The 14,299-nt window shown below is 34.1% G+C and overlaps 1 pseudogene; it reads right to left on the reverse strand.

Moving 5' to 3' along the window:
• Nucleotides 1-3,855: 3,855 nt before the first annotated feature.
• On the reverse strand, nucleotides 3,856-13,980 carry LOC18441754 (putative amidase At4g34880; annotated as a pseudogene).
• Nucleotides 13,981-14,299: the final 319 nt, after the last annotated feature.

Consider the following 14,299-nt stretch of genomic DNA (forward strand, 5'->3'; position numbering starts at 1 on the left):
TTAAAAATAATGTTTTGATAAAATATAATGAGCAAATTACCCCTTGAAAATTTTAGGGGTATTTTGGTCATTTTATTTTATTGAATTTTTTTTTTGAATATTATTCGTTAGTGCGAGTTTAATAGAGGATTGAACGTACAAAATTTGGCACCAAAATGATTTATAAAAAAAAATTTAAAAATAAAATGGTATAGAGGTGTGACATTATGATTGGGACAATCTTAGCCCTCCATTCAGAATAGACGGATGGATAAGGGGAAGTATATAAATTTATGTGGTAGGGGAAGCATAGAAAGCTTGCACAAAAAAAAAAAAAAAAAAAAAAAAAAAAAAAAGGAAAGGTAAGGGCGTGTCTAATATCGATGCCGAAAAATTAAGACAAAAGGGTTGACAACATTTGGATTATAAACCCAAGATAAAGAGTAAGAAATATTTAAGTACTATAAAATTATTGATTAAAAATATAATAAATAAAAATTAAAACATAACATTTATGATATAAATGTTTTAAATGAATTAAAAATTACAAATTTTAATATAAAGATTGGATATAAATGTTTTGAAGAATAAAAAATAGTTAAAATGGTATTTAAAAAGCATAAAAAAATCTTGAAAGCTAATGCAAAAAAAAAACAAACATAGGATAGTTTAATCTCATAGTTGATTTTTACTATCTATATTTTGAGCTTTGTAGATCTCTTTTCTTCTCTTATTTTTATGGCTTCAAAAGCACCACTTCCGTCATACCTAAAACATATGTCCTATATTTTAGAGATTTGTATCATGTTATATAATCCAAAACCTATATAAAGCCTAATATTTTATTATTTGGAGTAGAATTAAAAAATATTAATGTTGTTAGATTCGCTTCGAAGTCTTGTTCGGTTTGGTTAGAAAAATGAAGCAATTCGGTGTTTCAGCCGATTCGGGGAAGACTTTAGGCGTTTTGCTTTTAATTTCATATAAATAAATCAGATATTTATATAATATATATACAAATAATGGAAAAATTTAAAATATTAAAAAATTTTAAAAATTAAATATTTTTGAAAAATACTATCTCTTTTCTGACCGAGCAACTCAAAGCTTCGGTTGAAGCAGCTCGAAGCAGCCCGAATATGATCGAAGCAGCAACACCATGCTTCTATTCGCTTCGGTTTATGCTTAAAATCCGAAGGTTTCAGCCGAAGAGGCCGATGCGACGGGAATTTGATGACATTGGGAAATATAGTTGAACTTGAGGAAGAAGATAATGCCGAGGGCGGAAAGTCTGTTCTTTTGGTTATCTAGATTTCTCTAAGGCTTAAGTGTGCATCTCTTAGACCCAATGTCTCTACTTTTCTATCTTTATATTATTTTCTTTCAAATCTAAAGAGATATTATGTTTTTCTTTATTTTTTATTTTTTATATAACTTTATTACGGCTTAATGCATAACGTATTAATAACACTTGCAACGCTGGTGCATGGTACTAGTATCGGCAAGGCCCTAAATAATCCAAATAAGACGCACCTTCAAATGTTGTCTAAAGATATCGTTTAAGTATTGAAAGCCATTATGATGGCCTGAAAATGTATTTTCATCTCTAATTATAAAATTTAAAGCTTTAAAAATAGTGTAGCTTAAGCATATCTATGAAGACTTTGAAAAACTTGAAAGTTGATATCTATGAAGACTTTGAAAAACTTGAAAGTTGACGGTCTAGACATAAGATATACTATTTTAAAGACTTGAAGTCCATTTTTTTATGTTCATGTATCTCAAGGTTGTTATGATCTATTTAAGGGTTTTTCGGCATCAAAATAATTTTTTTTAATGAATTTTTTATGTGCGCCTTGATTTCATTGTTTAGGGAATCAACATTATATAAATTTTTTCATAGAAATATAGATACATTGCAATGTCTTATGTTTAGAAATATAGATCCCTTTGAATATCTTATTTTTTCTTTGAGTGGTAAAAATAGTTTTTTTTTTCTTCTCTTTTTATTTAATCAGCTGAGCCCTGCCATTGGGAGAGGCATTTGATTACTGGAAAAGCATCAGTGAAAGTGGAACTCTAGCATGCCACTTATTCTAAAGGTGAGTGGGTGGGAGTTTCGTTCCTAAACCAGAATATCATGATGCTCAAATGGAACCCTATCAATGTGCCAGGACTGCCTCGGCCAATGAGCTCGCCCCTTGGCCGAGGCAATTTACTCGCGGAATTCTCAAGCCATCCTAAGAATCTTTTACGTCAAAATTGCATCCTATAAGAAAGTTTGAAGATGCATCAAAATTGCATCTTATAACAAAGGTTGATGATGCATCTTATATTGATTGTCTAAGGATGCAACATTATGCAAACTATACGTTTTAAAAATAATCCAAAAAAGAGAGGAAATATTGAAATAGGGATTATACCTAAAACTCTCTGCAATCTTTACCAAAAGCATCTAACTATTACATAACAATCCAACATTTATAAAAAATTTTAAAATTTTTTGAATTTTTTTATATCCTTGAGTTGTGTGTACAAATTGGGGAAACTCAGCCTTGTTGATAGGGCGAGGCCAAGTTGCTCTCTCAACTCCAACTGGACTCCGGTGGTCCCAATATGCTCAGCCCTATAATATATGGAAAAATATATACTGAGACCATTTACCTTTGGTACAAGATGGTCATAATTAATCATGACCATTGGATGTGAAATTGGGTGGTTGCATTTATTCTATTGACCAAGCTTAAAGTTTAAAAGAAATTTTTTCAAACGTTGTGACACATCTAAGCTATCAGATTTCACACTGGATGGTCATAAATAATTGTGACCTCTTTGTACCATAGATAGATGGTTTCATTGTATACACTCCCATAATATATTCATGCATGTTCCAGATTTTGAGAAAGATTCCTTCTAGAATAGGAGAAACCTAAAACCGACTCAAAGCTAATATTAAACACTTTTCGATTTCAATCAGCATAGAAAAAATCGGGCCGTTAATTCGAACCGGCCATGATTTCTATTGGTTTTGGTGAACTAGCTGGGTATTTTAAAAAATTCAAAAAATATTTAAAATCCCAAAAAATAAGGGATTTTATTTGTAATATTTTTCATCATTTTGACAAAGATTGAAATTTTTTTTAACTATCAATACTTATTTTTATATGTTCCCATCTGTTTTGAAATATTTCAAAAATACTCCTGGTGACAAATTGTCTTTAAGATCTTTGTTTTCATTAATTTTCAATTTCATTTAGATGTGCTTTATTTAACCATCATTAAAATATATTCTCATATTTTATTAGATTTATTTTGTATTTTTTTAACACTTTTTTGACCACCCGGGACTTGCTCGGTTAGGCCGGCTGCACCAGCTGGTTTACCGATTAAGAAGGTTGAACCTCTTCCGGCACCATGTCTACTTAACCGTTCCGATTTGAGTTTTCCAGCACTAGTTTTAATAGTCTTTTAAGTTATTATTACTTTAAAAACTAATGAGTAATTTTTTTTACATTATGCGAGGGCACCTTTCATTAAGGTTCTTACAAATTACAAATAAACAACGATGAGACCATAAAGGGAAATCCACATTGAAGTTTGGCATGCCAGTCTATTTAGTGGCTCAATTACATGACTCGCAACCAAGCTCAAATTTATTAAGCTAAAAGATAGAAAATTGAGGAGTTGTATTTAATGAAAAAACTCCCTCATATCATTAGGTGACATTAATTGGCAATCAATTGCCGTGAAAAAAAGGCGTTTGGACCAATTGGTGTGGAAAAAACCCTCATATCTAATCACATTAGAGAGTTTTTTCATCACATTAGAGAGTTTTTTCATGTGAAAATACATCCACAGAAGTATTTTTACAGGCCGTCATACCACTGCATCAAAATTTAAAGTTGGGGGGGGGGAGGGGTTTCTAATTTGTGTTGCTTGCCCAAAAGAATAGGCGATCTCGATCAACTTCGGCTCCGAGCCACTTAGCCCACCAAAACAAATCCCTAATGGCACACCTTTCTCCTCATAGCCAGCAGGCAAAGTGATCCCAGGATAACCTCCAATTGCTAATATGGTATAAACTGGAGTATTAGCAGGAGCCAGAATAGCATCTACTTTCTTCTCCTTCATCACCTTCTCAATACCATTTCTTGATAGCTCTGCTAGATTGGATACTGCAAGTTTCGCTTTCATAATGTCAGTCTTGTTCAAATTTTCGGCCTCTATGAAAATCTCTTGTCCATACTCTTTTATTCTTTCCTGTGCCAATCAGCCATTTCAGTTGCATAAGTTAGAATTCTGATCTTCTAACACGTCTTCAATCTGATAATGCTCATTTTTTTGAATTTTAATGTTTTGAATGCGTACAAATGGCAAATTTCATCTGAAATTCCAACCCAAGATAAGTGAATCACGAGGAGATGGATACAGAGGTCAATCTTTATTTAGCATGTTCATGTTATTGCACATAATTAAACCAAGGTCATCTCTATTTATTTAGAAGCAAGTGTTCTTTATTTCAACAGTATATGTCTTTCTTCTCTCCCCTTATCTCATATGCATAATAACAGAAATATTGAAGAGATATAAAGGGCTGTAATAAAGCCGTGTCCCAGAATTGTATAGGGTAAGGATGGCAACAGGCCTGGCCCAGCCCTTGTCCCTGTTCCCATAGGGCCGGCCAAGGCCTGGTCCTGGCCTTGTGAGTGTCAGCTGGACCAAACGCAAATGAGGAAAGTACAAAAGAATAACAAGAAAAAAATCTGCTGGATTGGGCCGAACTGAGCTGGCACTGGCCCTAGCAGAGCCCTTGGGCCATAGTTTGTGGCCCAGGCCCTACTTGTTTAGGGCCGGGCCACCCATTGCCGCGGCTATAAGTATTAAGTTTTGCAACCATCAATTTTGAAAGGCGACATCAATTGATAAAATGAATAATTACCCACTAGGAAGCCACTTTTATAAGTATTCTAAATTTGTTCTTCACATTTCAAAGTTTAATTTTTGGAAAAAGTTTATATAAGGTTGCAACCTTAAAATATAGAATTACATATGCACCTCAAAAATCCATCGGAAAAAGCTGTTTTAATGTGAAAAACCCTCTAATTGATCATCTCGATACCAAGATGTAAGAATATGAAAAAAAAAAAGAACTTTTTGCAGCACATGATCTAGATCATCTAGTTTCAAGATTTTCAAATGTTTATAGATCTACCTGATTGTAATCATTTTTGGAGTTTAAAGCTTTATAATTAGATACAAATTTTTTTTTAAGATAATCTTAATAAATTTTTATACCAAAATTACCTGTTGTGATAAAATTTAGAGATACACCTTAATTGGATTGTTTAAGGTTGCAACCTTATAGAAACCACACCCTTATTGTTTTGGTTTCCTCCCTAATTGCTACCTAAGTGACAACTTATCTCCTATGAATTTGTTCTTAAAATTGCAAAGTTTATTTTTTTCGGTTTCCTCCATACTTGCTACGTTAGTAACAACTTATCTCCTCTAAATTGAACTTATCTTTATTTCATCAAAATAAGATCCGTCACTTATAAGAACTCTGATATTATTTGATAAAATGAATTTACCAAGAGATTTTAAAGCATCCTGCTATAGAAAGACTTTCCCAATAATAAGATTTATTTAGGCCGAAACGAAAATTGGCAACACAAATTTGAAAGGAAAATTGTCTTTTGCCTGAAAATAGCTTCAAAATCTAAACAAGTCAAATCGGAAGAAATTAGCAACGAATTGATAATGGACATAAGATTAAAAGGACTAAGCTAGCTATTGCTTTTTACATTTTAATTTTGATAAACATAAAGAAAGTTATTCTCAAGTTTGTAATTTGTAATAACATAAAGAAAGTTTTTCTCAAGCAGTAGTGGCAGCAGCAGTAGCAGCAGTAGCAGTAGCGGCAGTAGCAGTAGCGGCAATAGCAGCAGCAGTAGCAGCAGAAGAAGCAGTAGCAGTAGTAGTAACAGCAGCAACAACAACAGTAACAGTAGCTCAAGCAGTAGTAGCAGTAGCAGTAGCAGTATCAATAGTTGTAGCTCAAGCAGTAGCAGTTGTTGTACCTCAAGCAGTAGCAGTAGTTGTAGCTCAAGCAGTAGCAGTAGTTGTACCTCAAGCAGTAGTAGTAGCAGTAGCAGTAACAGTAGTTGTAGTAGATAGTAGTAATAATTGTAATAACCAGTTAATTTCTAGTAGCTAGCACACATTTAACATTAGGGAAAACTTTCTATGTTCCCCCTACAATATAGAAGTTCTATCCTACCCCTACCATCCAGCCGTCCATTTTTTATCAAGAGAGCCACCTACTGTTTGATCTTAGATCCGATGTCTCAAAGTATTTTATTTTTAGCTTTTTTAATACAAATATTTTGAATATGAAATTTGGTTCGTGCCATCTTCTCATTGGAGCACATCTATAAAAAATATTAACAATAACTTTTCAATAAAAAATAATGACCAAAATACCCCTTGAAATTTTCAAGGTATTTTGGTCATTTTATTTTATTGAAAATATTTTTTTTTTATATTTTTATTTCGTGCGAATTTAATAGAGGAATGGACATCCAAAATTTGGTGTCAAAACAGTATATAAAAAAAATTTAAAAATAAAACAATGTAGAGACATGACATTGTGATTCGGGCAATATTAACCCTCCATTAAAAAATAGACGGTTGGATAAGGGGGAGGATAGAACTTCTATTTTGTAGGGAGAACATAGAAAGCTTTCCCTTAACATTTTACCTTCACCAAATGAACTGCATTAAAGTTCCAACAAAGTAAGGGAGGAAGTAACAAAGAGAGACCTCTTTCGAATGCAATTGATTGAAAGTGATCACATCTGCCAATGAACTAACTGGAGAAGTTACCAGCTCTGATAAGTAAGCATTGAGTGCCTTCTTGAATTCATATACAAGTGCTAACTCTTCCCCACTCTTTGTAGGGTCTAAAATGACATCAATATGTGGTATCTCAATGTTGTCGAGCAAAACAGCTCCATGTTGCCTGGGTGACAATTAATTCACATATACTCAACATAGCTGTGTTTTTTTTCAATGAGGTAATTCTTAATTAGTTTTTTGAAGCTTTGGTTTACCTTGAAATGATTTATGAAAAATGGTACATCGTTTTTTTTTTTTTGGGCTAAGTGGTGTGAGGATCTTAAACTTTCTCTTATCCCATCCCAAGCCCGGGTAAAGGAGATAGATTGTATTAGGTAGACAGCCATCACAAAATTTTATCAAATTTTTTTATGAATCCTGAAGATAATGGTAGAATTTTCTTTCGAATTATAAGATGTATAAAAAATGGGACATACAACACATCAAATAAAGTAAGAAAAAGGAAAACTTTCTTTTCTGTCCTTTCAAATTTAATTTTTCCAAGAAATAAAAATTTCCTTATAAATAATTATTTGAATTTCTAAGACTTATATTTTTGTTCATACTTACAACTTTGGGTGTAGAAAGTTGTGTTAAAAGCACCTGCCACCAAAAAAGTTATGCTAATAACTTCAGAAATAATTCACATGTGATTTTCGTAGCTTACATTTATATGCCATCATATTATTATTTTTCATAGAGTATAGAGAATAATCATATTATTAATTAGCAGGTTTTTAATTCAAAGAATGTTTTTTATTCATTACAAGGATTTTGAAGTTCAGGTTCCGACTACTAAACCCCTTAATCATAACTCATTGGGCAGACAGGTCAATTTGATGAATACCTTAGTGTTTCGTAATGAACTTCAAATGTCTGAGCTTCCACCGATCTCTCGGGGAAATCGAAAAATTTACAAACCCCAATCTTTTCCCTTTAAGACCATTTGCTTTGAGGAATCACTTATAACCTCCTGCTGGTATGAACTTTAATGCTGTCCTATTTGCCTTCCTGTCTCTCCGATCAAAACCGACAATCTCGTCTAACACGTATACTGCATCTGATACTGTCCTACATATTGGCCTGCCAAATTTCTCCACGTTAATTTTATGAATTGCTCAAACCTTTTTGCAGTAAATATCGTTTCTTCATTAGTGAAATATGCTGGTGATGGTGGAAATGATCCTATAAATTATATATACATAGATTGAGAGCATTATTCAACTAAAAAATAAAACTTATGGAATGCTAGCCACTAGTGCTGGGAAATTGTTACTTCAAACTAGAAAATCTACCTTATGTTGTCTTGTCTTGGAGAAACAGGGATAACACCAGCTCTACTAGTAAGACCAACAGTGGGCTTGATTCTGACCACTGCATTGGCAGTTGAAGGGCAAATGATGGAGCCGTCTGTTTCGGTTCCCAAGGTTACAGTTGCTAGGTTAGTGGCCACACCCACAGCTGACCCACTACTTGATCCACATGGGTCAGCAGATAGGACATATGGGTTCTGCAAAAAAGAGAGTTTAGTGCTTGAACCATTAGTATCAATGGGTAGAGCAAGCATATTGGCACTATAGGTCCTCAATGAATAAAGGGATTTTATATTAGGAAGCCATCTATTTTTGCTATGTCGAGGTTACAATCAATTTTAGCCATTGTATGTGAAACCCAATGAATAAAAGTGTCACAATATTTGATAAATTTTGTTTTGGACTTTGTACCTAACAATAGCACAACCTCAACCATTCAATTTCAAATCTAACAATGATAATTGTGACCTCCTTGTATCAAAAGTAAGTGATCTCATTATATACATTTTCATAAAGCAAGTTGGCTCAATTCAGCTTGGAAGGAGCTATGTTTGAGGCACGACAAGCCAAGCCCCATAGCTCATTTATGAAACAAGCGAAGATCAATCCCAATCGAGTTGAAAATAGTTGTGAGCCAACCCCATAGATTGAACTATTAAACATTGGGTGGAAGCATTTTGGTGAACTTCTTTTCGATGTATTATATTATATATTTTATATTTTTTGTTATGTCTCGGTGAGGTGAACCTGTTTGCAAATTTCAATTGATAAGAATTTGTAAAATGTTATTAAAAATGAAATATTGTGTATGCATGTCTGCCCTTTGGATCTCGAGGGTTAACATATGCCTGTAGTGTTTTAAATCCTAGCAATTTCCGATTTGGGTTGTCGATTCATATGTGGAATCAGTTCGGACTGAACTGGTTCTAGAATGGTATAAGTCCCGACTTAGTTCCCCTACAAAACTTCCCTTTCCATTGTTTTTCATTCTTTCTTTAAGCTAATCTAATGTTTTTTTTGGTCCCCGCCTAAATCCCCACCCCATAGACCCCTATTTTAATTTTAATTTTAATTTTTTAATTTTTTTGGAGCACCGATCTAAATGATCCGGAATGATTCGGATAGCGATCCAGCCGATCCAGATTGGGATTGGGGGTGGATGATTTGCGCCGCTGATCCGTTTTTTCAACTCTGTGTGCCTATATAGGAATGACCTGTGTCAAAATGTTAAATCCGTGATACTTATAAAAATCTCAATTTGTTCTTCGGTATTCCAAAAAATTATTTTCATTGGGCGTAGTAATTAATGAGAATTTTAACTTCTTTTAGTCCCGCTAGCCAAGGACCCACTAATGACAATTTTCTTGTTTAAAAATAATGGGTGCAGTTGTACCGAGCACGAGGCTCTAAACAATCAAAGTAAAGTGCACCTTCAAATAATTTCGAAAAATGTGGTTTCAATACTGGAAATCTTTATGATAGCGTTAAAATATATTTTCATCTTTAATTATAAAATTTAAAGCTTCAAAAATAGTGTAGATAGAATAGATCTATGAAAACTTGAAAATCTTGAAAATTGGTGGTCCTAAAATGCATTACAAGATGTACACTTTCCAAAACTTGAAATCCATTTTTTTCTTGCGTCCATGCATCTTGATTCGAGAGGATCGATTTAACGATATTTGGGCATCAAAACAACCTCTTCTAGTAAAATTTTTGATGTGGGCTCTAATTTGATGTTTAGAGCCTTGGCTCTATATAAACTTTTTCCTAAAATAATAGGATCCAATTTAGAATAATGAGATAATTACTTATAAGTCAAATTAAGTTCCAAGAGACTTAAATTTCATAATCCCAAAATTAGACATTCTCTCTTCAATCCAAGTATACTACTTTTTATCATAGATATGATATATGTTTTTATCATATATCCCTATAATTTAGGGCTATAATAGTACACCTGTATAGTGTTTTTCTTTTTTCAAAACTGGGTTGAAAAGGTTATATTTTCAAAATTTGTAATATAATAATATTACTCTAAGATGATCTGATACGATAGAGTAAGGGTATGTTTAGTAACTGAGAAAGCTATTTTTCTGAAGAATATTTAAGAAATTACAGACATGAGAAAAACGTAAAAGTAGAAAACTCAGGCATAAAGTTGAAAACCCTCGTTTGGTATTTATTTGTGAAAATCGGATGGAGCTCAGGCTAGATCTTACGCATAGAGAGATCTAGAGGGGAGAGAGATCGTAAAATTCGAGAAATAAATAAGGGATAAGGGGGATCTTGCATTTCCTCATTTTCTAGCGCCATTTTTCTCTATTCCCAAACAGGGGAAAATGTAGTGCCTCACAAAATATGTTATCTTCTCCTAGCTAACAAACAGGGCCTAAAGTACGATGTGCTCCAACAGGAGTATATGATGTTGCTGAAAAGAGGTCATCCTATATTCTTTTGCAAAAAGACATGGACGCGTTAGACGTATCACTTGTGGATAAAATCGTAAACTAAAGAGCATAATGGCAAGTAACGGACAAACGTTTCTTTGGAAAAAAAACATTATGTATGTGGGCATGTGAGAATGAGATATGTGCATGGTAGAGGCAAGGGAGAAAGTAAAAGAGCGCATTTAGCATCTCCTACCTGAACATGCTCCTACCGGAACATGCTGTGCATTAATTCTTATCGCCATAAACTTGAGATGGAGTTTTGATATGAAAATCGACTTAAGAATCACCCAACATTTAAAAACCCGGACCGAAAGGGTGAACCATCCATTTGAGATACTGTTCTAGGTCAACAAATCGGCAATTCAAATCAGCGATATGGCTGAGAGAAACGCCCAATAAAAAAATTTAAAATTGATAAAAAATAAAAATAATAAAATAAGAAAATAATAAAAAACACAATATGGGGCCGGATCGGTCAGTTCTCTGACAAAACCGATTCCTGATAATTAGAGAACTTGGACGGCCCACTGATTCATGGGTCGGATCAGGCGATTATGAACTGACCTACCGGGTTTTAAAAAATTGAAATCACCTGAAAATTATTAAAAAAAAAAAAAAAAAGGATTTTGGGTTCTTCAACACTTAGACCTTGCCCCTCTAAAAATTGGATGGTGGCTAATCAATCTTCAAACTTTGTATTTCTCAAGCATGTAGTATGTGCAATTTGAATTTTCCTTTCTATTTTGGAGGATAACTATGTTCACGATCTTAGTACCCAAAATTTTGGGGTCATAAAAAAACTCTTAGCTTGAGTTTTATCCGAGGGAGCAAATGGGCAATATGCTCCTTTGTAGGCAACATATCTTTTCACAAGAGTGAGTATGGCATGCTCCAGTGGCAATATATGTAACATTAACTCCCTTTACAAATGAGGTACTCAAAGATCATTCTTTTGAAATGAAAATTTGAGAGTCACTTAAGCATTCATCAAATTATTGGTTTCATGGAAGTAACCTTTATTGTTGTCTATTTGATCTTGGTTCTCGGTTACTAAGGAGGGTTGGGGTATTTCACAACCTGATATTTTGTTGAATTTGCCAAACCTATTTTTGATGTATAGAGTTAAGATGAGATCAAGGTGTATTTGGGTGGCACCAGAAGGGGTCTTAAGTTAAATCTCTATGGGAGCTCTCTAGGTAATATAGGTTTGGCTGATGTTGGGGGTGTGATGCGTGACTGTTATGGAGATATTATCTTATAATATGCTGGTCATATTAGTGTAGCCACCACTAACCAAGCAAAGTTATTGGTATTGTTGCAAGAGATTAAATTTTTTTTTGCTAGAAATTGGGGGGTAATTGCATCATTAAAGGGGATTCTTTGAATGCTATTAAATGGTGCAAGAAGAAGTAGTGTATTCCTTAAGAGCTAAAGTCTTCCTGGTTGCAAATTATGGACCTGGTGGCTGCTTTTTCAGTCACATTCTGTCATGTCTATTGTGAGGCGAACTCCTTGGTCGACTCTCTGGCTAAAGGAGAGGCCTCTTTGCCTGCTCTTAGTGTTTCCTCTCATGTAATGTCCTTTGAGTATTTATTTAATAAAGTAAGAAACATTAGTTAAAAAATAATAATAAATTGATAAGAAATTTAAAGAAAGGTTCCATTTTATTTTAAAATTTAAATACATCCATATAGCTTATAACTTTATATTTTAAACTCAAGTACCACTTTTCATAGTGCATATTGTATTATTATTATTATTATTATTTAACATCAGAAAGCTCAAATATTGGTGGGTGTCCATAATCTTACCATGACATATTTGAAAATTTTTTAAAAATAATTAAATAACTATAAAAGGACCAAAATGTCTCTACAAGGTTTAGTGGTAATTTAGTCATTTTATTTTTATTTTTATTTTTGTATTTTTTACTAGCATGAACGCACAAAATTTCAGCTTAACCTGGTGTGTAGAAAAAAAATAAACCTTAAATATGATGTTCGCTTTTAAAAATTGGACTTGAGTGAAATACAAAATATATGAGCCTATTCTAAACTTCAATTATAAAATGAGATTTTTATGTAAATTTCCCACATATTAAATCACAACGAACTAAAAAATGCACTAAGTAATGATTAGAGAAATCTCGGGGCTCAAACCCACTTGATTCACTTGGAGCCGATTGGGCGTTACTAGATGCCTTAACAAAAAACCAAGCTACTTACATGGGAAAGGCTTCTATTCTTACCCTCCTTTATAGTATAAAAGATATATATTCCCTTCCTTTCGGACTGTTTGATTTAGTACGAAGCTTCAAAGTATTTTATTTTTAATTTTTGTTACAAATTGCATGAATATGAAATTTGGTACGAGTCATCGTCTCAATGGCTACATCTAAAAATAATGTTAAATTTTTTTTGATAAAATATAATGATCAAAATACTTATTGAAACTTTCAAAAGCATTTTGGTAACTTTATTTTGTCACAAATATTTGTTTTATATTTTTACCAATGCGAGTTTAAAACAAGAGTGGACGCACATAATTTGGTGTCAAAAATATTTTGTATAAAAAAGACCAAAAATAAATTAGTGCAGCGGCGTGACATTGTGATTGGGGTGATCTCAGCTATCTTTTCATAATGGAGAGTTGAATAGGCGAATTATATAAATTTTATGCAGTACGGGAAGCATAAAAAGCTTACTCCTAAAAGAAGGCATAAATTGCGTGTATGTTTTGATTAGGACTGGACTGGGTAAGGCAATCGGACTCGCCCCATCCAAACCCTCAGTGGGGTCAATGATCCTAGCGAGTCTAATGCGTGAGGGGATTTCCAAACCATTTGCTCTACCCATTAGGGGCCTTAAACGTCCTAAAATGTGCCCATTCACTAAGGCTCTCCTTCCCCAGAACGATAACACCCGCCCTCCTCAGCCTCCTGACCATGCCCGCATCTCGCGGCACCACCGAACCGAGCCAAGCAACGCAAGTGATCCAGCCGTGGTGTTGAGCTGGTCTCGTGTTGCTATGTTACCGTTTAACAGCACCGGTATCCCATGTAACCCTTTGGCGCACTCTCCATGTGTGGCCTCTCTCTCTTTGTCAGCCCTGTCTGCTTGGTCCAACGCATCCGGGTTCACCTCGAGCATTGCACGTAGAAGCAGGTTGAGCGCGTTAATTTCTCAGAGATAGAACACGACAAGGTCTCTTGATGTGAGCTCCTGGCGCTTGAAGGCTTCTTGAATTTGGTTCACTGTGGCTTCCTTGATCTCATAGGCAAAAGAGGGAGAGATGACATGCAAGAGCAGCAGAGCAATTTGGTTTGAGCAAGTACCCATTGTTTGTGGACCGTCAGTGTACGTTGCAATATTTTATACACTAGCGGATGGTCCTCCTACTGTGGTTCAACGTGCTGTCATTTTCAGGTCTGGCCTTCTTTGTAGATGGACGGTGGAGATTGGACTGGAGAGGGAGTTTCTCACTGTTGATCTGCAATAGACCATTGGAGGAATGGCTAGATCACAAACACTAGCCAATATATGAGGGTTTGAAGACGAGATTCTCTTCAAAGTCTTTTATTATTATTATTTATTTTATTTTTAAGTAAGTAAGTAGGGATAATAGGCCCCTAGTCGTTTTTGAATTAGTTAGTGGTTT

This window comes from Amborella trichopoda, chromosome 9 (genome assembly GCF_054954075.1).
Source record: "Amborella trichopoda isolate Santa Cruz 75 chromosome 9, AtrichopodaSantaCruz75HAP2 v2.0, whole genome shotgun sequence".
Classification (NCBI taxonomy): Eukaryota; Viridiplantae; Streptophyta; class Magnoliopsida; order Amborellales; family Amborellaceae; genus Amborella; species Amborella trichopoda.